This window comes from Castor canadensis, chromosome 18 (assembly GCF_047511655.1).
Source record: "Castor canadensis chromosome 18, mCasCan1.hap1v2, whole genome shotgun sequence".
NCBI classification, from domain to species: Eukaryota; Metazoa; Chordata; class Mammalia; order Rodentia; family Castoridae; genus Castor; species Castor canadensis.
In genome coordinates this window covers 45,385,328-45,391,772 of record NC_133403.1, presented here as the reverse complement: position 1 = coordinate 45,391,772, position 6,445 = coordinate 45,385,328, and positions in this window count along the sequence as shown.

The following is a 6,445-nucleotide window of genomic DNA, read 5'->3' as shown; positions in this document are numbered from 1 at the left end:
CCTGTTAAAAGAGGCAATTTTGTTTTTCTTGTTCCTTATAAAGAGTTGTGTGCAGAATGCCCACACGTGGGGTGAGAGGTACCCAGTCCTGTACCCCAGAGGTCTCCCCCCATCCAACAGCTTCTCTGTGGTTCCAGCAACATCCAGCTGCTCCCAGCATTGAAATGTTCTCTACAGCAGTCTCCTGCTTGTCCTTTAATCCTCATAGGATCAGTCATGCTCCTGAGCATCCCAGCTACATGGGGCCTGTGTCTCAACAGTTTGCTGATAGCCACTGTCCCGTTTGTAACTACGGGTGCATTTCTTCTCTGCTTGCATGTTTCCTGTCAATCTTTGAGAAGTCAGCCATCCTCGGCTGCCAACATGTAATCTCAGCCACACAGTGGGTCCTGATGAATATTCACAGAGCTAACAGATTCTAAAGAAGGCTGTTTGAGCCCTGCACCCTCGAGGTGCCTTACTCTGTCCTGTCTGTCTCCCTTGATGTGTAGAAGCTGGAGGACAGTCCCTCCTCTGGAAATCCACATTGCCTCTTCCAGGAAACATTGTTCAGCGTGTGATCAGGGAACGGAGGGGGTCTGGGGCCTGAGTCATTGCTCATCCTATGATTTGTCCTCACCTCTGCCCTGCCCTATTTGCCTGACCTATGTACTGTGATCCAGTGCCATTGCCAATGGTCATCCCAGGGAATGGAGCAGCCAACTGCCCACAAAAGAGACAAGGGCCGAGCCCAATGCCTGGCCACTGGATCCTCTTGCTTCTGACAGTGAGCAACAGAGACTTCGAACTGAGTCCCCACAGAAGGACAGTGGGCACTATTTGAGCACCAGCAATCCTATTGTTTGTCTGTGGACTTCAGCAAACAATTCACCACTGAGTTCCAGGGGTTTTTTTCAACCATAAGCTGAGAATGACTGTACTTACTTCACCAGGCTGATGGGTGGATGTGAGAACTAAGTACTTAGAGACCCATTGTATATGACCCCGAGCAAGCACTCAACAAACTGATAAATATGTAATGTTTCAGGAGAGGGCATGAGCTCATACCTGTTTCTCAGTAATGTGAGTGCTGCCACACTTTGAGAGACTCTTGTGTCCCAGAGTCTCCTCTCACAATGCAGATGCTTTTAAAAGCATTACTTAGCATCCAAGAAACTGAGTCACCCATGGATTGACCTGAATTAATGCAGGCATTGGGCCTTCTTGATGGGAGGGGAGAGAGTTTGAGAGGAAAAAGTACAAGGCAATCATCCTCGTTGCCAGTCTTTATGTTTTCAAAGCTGTAACACCATGGTTGGAGTCCCCAGAGGTCCACCAAAGTAGCCTGTTTGTGGTTTGTACAAAAACACGGTTTCCAGCAACATGAACTTAGGATTAATCTGTTCCTTGGTGCAGTTTTTGTTGAACGTGGTTGCATTCCAGGCATTGTGGAAACAGCGGTGAGAGGAAAGACCCGGTATCCCCTTCCTTGAGCTTACAGCCTGGGGCTTCCAGGCAGTGGGCATTGGCTCCTGATGTCAGAAAGATCGATACTGAAAGATGGTCAGAGATGCAGGGTCACCTCTCCCAGAGCCAAAGAGCCTCAGCACCACTCCGCCATCATCTCTGCCTCTCTTGGGTTCCCACCAGCTGCCATCTTGACTCCACTGTCTTCCCTTTCTCTCACTCTGCAGGTCAGCTTCCATGTTGCCCATGAAGAGACTTCAAAGTCCTCCCTGTGACTTCTGATCTTTTTCTGCTTTCCTGGGAACAGAAGGCTCTATGTCAACTTAGAGTCCTTTTCACCCATCAGAGAACCCACCTGTTTAGTAAATGTTGGTTTTTTGGTTTTTTTTTTTGAGGCTGGAGGTGAGGCTTAACTAGTAGAGCACCTGCCTCCCAAGCACAAAAGCCAGAATTCAAGCCCCAGTACTGACAAAAATAGCAACTGATTTCTCATCAAGAAGTAGATTTTAGACTTGTACAAATAATTTCATGTTGCCTTGTAACCTGGAACTCTGCATACACAACTTCCATAATGTTTGTAAGCCCCTAAAGAATATAGTTTTGTACACAGACATGAGTTTCACCCCTGTCTTAATGGCTGTAGGGAACCACTTTGCCTCTGTGACCAACAACTTCCACACCTGAAAATGACAAAAAGTGGAGTGATGTGAACACATCAGCCCACGATTTTCCACCGTGCTTTCTAGAATGCTGTTCTGCTCTTAGACCTGATTGCCCCGTGGGAAGCTGAGTGGAACTCAAGGCTTTGTGTTGAATTTCAGAAGCAAAAAATTACCTACCACATAAGCAAAACCTCGTATGTACCTGGCACTGAGAAGAGAGGACTTAATAATTATGATTCATGCCATTCCCATTCAGAAGCCCTGAAAAGACCTCCTTTATACAACTTACCTCCTGGATGGGTTAGTAGGCACCTCCATTGCCAAAGGTGGGGAGAAAACCCAACAGCTTCAGAAACTGCCTTGTAACTTTTGTTGAGGTTCCCTGGGGGAGTTGTCTCTGAGGTTAATAACCCAAATACATTCATCTTATATGGCCCTACCCCCACATACAAATTGCTTTTATTGTCAAAACTACAAATTTGGACCCCATGATCAATACCCCCATTCCTTGAGCTGTCTGTAGAGAAACCTGGAGAAGCTACCTTGCTTGATTACCTAGAAATAAAGATTGATCAGACTACTCTCTCCCGAGTATAGACTCTAGGCTGGTTCACGTGGGAGACGCAGGCTGGGTAGTCACCCTCCATCCCTCTTTGAAATTGCACAGTCAATACCTCTTTCATTCAGTGTATCTTACAAAAATGCTTGCAGGGGACATGACCCCAGTGCGTGGACCGTGGGAGCAAGCAATTGACAGAGGTCAACTCTACATCCAGCAGACCCCAGGGTTTCGCTTCAAGCTTCTGAGCTTGAAAAACATTGCAAAAATGTTTTCTATGACTGTACTCTGAGGGGCTTCAGTGACTTTGATTGTCAACAGAGACAGCAGAATCGAAGCGATAGGAACACACCAGCCCTTGTGTTGCTGTTGTGTTTTCTACAATGCAGTCTCCTCTGCATACCAGATTGCCCCCGTGGGAAGCTGAGCGTTTGGCTCTTTGTCACCGAAGACTTTGTGTTGAATGTCGGAGCACGCCAGGCTGAGTGGGAACCACCGTTTGTGCTTGGCCACAGCAGCCCTGGTGAATAGTCTCTGTTCCCACCTGGGCCTTGGTGGCTGTGCTGCATTACTCTGGGACAGAGCCGGTGTTTGGGGTTGCTGAGTGATGGATAGAGGGAATGTTTTGTCCTCTTATGAGACTTCTCATTCTTACTTTCCCAGTTCCCTGTGGTAGGAGGTCTCTAAATTTAACACTCATTCCAGTCACCTAGAGAGCTGGTTAAAATACAGATCGCTGGGCCTGCTCCATGGAATTTCTGGTTCAATGGTCATTTCTAAACAGCTCCCAGGTGGTGCTGGGGACTCACCTTGAGCACCTGTTTGAGAACGCAGTTGCTTTTTCCTTGAGTGTTTTAAGAGCATGAAGCCTTGAAAGCAAACCTAGCCTTCAGGAAACCCCAAAAAGGGAGCCACCTTTGGTTTCTTGATTTGAGGCAGTGAATAAATGACACAGCAAGAAGAGGAAGGAAAGTAGGGACCTTGCTCTCTGTGACTCAGCAGACTCAAGAGACCTTCCTCCTACATTATAGTATTTTGAGGGGCCAGTATTGGAGTTTGAACGTAGGGCCTCATGCTTGCAAGGCAGGCGTTCTACCACTTGAGCCACTTTTCCAGCCCTGAAGGGTTAATGTGGCGGGAAAATTAAGTACTCTTGTATGAAAATGGAAAAATGAGACGTGTTGAAACTGTTCCAGGAATGGGGGGAGGGGGGAATAAAGGAGAATGGTGGAGGGGTGAATTCCTATGACATATTGTAAGAACTTTGGTGAATGTCACAATGTACCCCCACTGCAGCAATAATATGATAACAAAAATTTTTTTAAAAAAAGGAAGAGACCTTCGTGACACAGAGCACTCCTTTCTCCTTGGTCCTCCCTTCCCTAGCTGTGTGCCAGTGTTTTGCAGGAAGTCAGGAAGAGGAAGCTGTGTTTTGTCTGTTTCTGTTGTCTCAGGCGATCTGTGGGCTTGAAGCTCAGCTCAGGAGAGAGAGGTTGTTAAGCAACCTGCCACTCCCACTTGGGTTTCCTTGGGAGGTGCCACATGGCAGCAAGTGCCATCAAGACGGCAAAACACCTGCTCCCATCTGATGGAGGCAGACGTTCAAGGGGCAACATTGTCACCGATTTATCTGATCGTAAAGATAAAGGGAGATAAAATGCAAACACCCTGTGGACTTGGTGTAATTAGAAAGCTATGGCTGCCAGGAGGAAGAGTGGTTTATGAAGTATTTTATGTAAAATATTGTTTTATGGAGTGTGAGGAGAACAAGGAGGCAGCTGAGGGGGGCTGTGAAGTAGAAATGGAGATAAAATTGGAGCACTATTTATGGCTCAACTTGCGTTTTTGATTAACGTCTAATACTTTCACTTTGAAAATGCAAAAGAGGTAAAAACAAACACAAAATCCTATTGGCTGAGATCTCCAGGGACTGAGAGGCAGCCCCGTGGAGCCTCTGAGGTTAGAGGTGGGGACAAATTCTGTTGGGCTCGTAATCCTCCTGTCGCACTGCCAACGATGCCCAGAGAACATTTCCAAGAGCGTCTTCCATAAAGGATGCTACCGTGTGAGCCAGGAAAGGCACTTGGGGCTGTGGCTTTCTGCCCTCCATGTCTGTCTGTCTGTATTCACAGCAGTGGGCAGAGGAATCAGCCACAAGTGGCCTCACTTGGGGTCAGCATCCACAGAAAGATGGAGCCTGCCTTCTCCGCCTACTGCCCCTCTGTTCTCTGCAAAAGAAAGAAAGAAGCAGCCACTGGAAGTCCGAAGCTGGGGGTGGGAGGGAGACACAGCTCTGTGTAACGTCTGGTAATGATAGCCCTTGAAAGTGCCTTTGTCTGCGAAATGCCAGCCCCAGATTCTTCAGCCTTGCTGAAGTGGAGGAGCTGGCCTGAGAAAAAGTATTTCAAGGGCATCAATTCCATCTCAGCTGCTCCCAAAGGCGACAGCTGCCTGCGCTCTCCAGGGTTCTTCAGGGCTTCATCTTCTCCTCACGCACCCAGTGCATTTGCACATGGCCGTGTGGTCAGGCTTCCTTCCCAGTGGACAGTCTCTGAGGTCTCCCTTTGCCTTCAGAATAAAATGCGGCTCCTGCAGCCTCATGGTCCAGCCTCTGGGCAGGTGTGCCTCCAACCTGTATATCCAAGGTTTAGCCCATTTTTAACTATGGCAACATGAAACTGAACTTGTCATTCTGCAGGGCCTTCCCATAGTCAGCCCCATGACATGCTAAAATCCATCCTGGTTTTCAGGCCAAGTTCCAATGGCTTGACTGCTACTGTCTGCTTGGTCAGCCTCTCATGTTTCTGATACTGCCTCACTTCCATTCACAGCTTCTAAAGACAGATGCCTCCTCCGCCAGCCCAGCATCCCTTTCCCCACTGACAGCCGCACCCTATGTGGGCCAGGGAACCTCCTTCCTCTCTGTCTCCTCCTCAGTCACCCCTGTCCTGCTCCAGTAGCAGGTGTCAGCATATAACTCAGCCCAGCCAATCAGCACACTCACCTTCTGGGCCACAGTGATTGGCTGGGATGGTCATATGGCTCAAGCAAGGCCAATGAGATTCCATCCCAGCACCTCACCTGGAGCTCTCAGGGAGCAAGGTTGAGAAGCTGCTTGCAGGTGAAGCTCAGACGGAGAGACACAGGCCAAACCCTGGATGTAGGCTTGTCCAGGTTCTGAATCACCATCCTCATTTCCCAGTAATATCATCCAATAAATTGTTATTTTTTTGATCTGAGCCAGAGTTGTGTTCCTGTATGTTCCTTCTAAATCCTAAGGAGAGCAATGCATACTTTCTGATTGTAATTACAGGTACACACTTTAATTTTTATTCCCCATTATCCTTTTAATATACATTTTTAACTAAGCATCTACAATATGTTCAACCCCATATTCAGCACAGAGGGACAATTCCTGCCTCTTAAGGACCGTTCATCAACTAAAGAGCGAGAGAGAAGTAATTACAGCAGTGCAGTGTCTCAGTAGACACTGTGGGGAACCTACTTTGTTCTTGCAGTCCTGGATCCATCTAAGCAGGCGTCCTGGAGATAATACCATGTAAGCTGAGTGTTGAAGGATGAATAGGAGTTCCCTTCACAAACCACAAGGAAAAAGATGAAGCTATGAAAATAATGTGTGAGAACAAGTAACACATGAGCTCAGTGGGTCTGTGGAAACGGTAAGCAGTTGTCACAGCTGGAAGATAACCCAGGCTCAGCAAACATAGCAGTTATCATGAGGAGGAATGACCCAGGCTCAGCAAACAACGTATGAAAG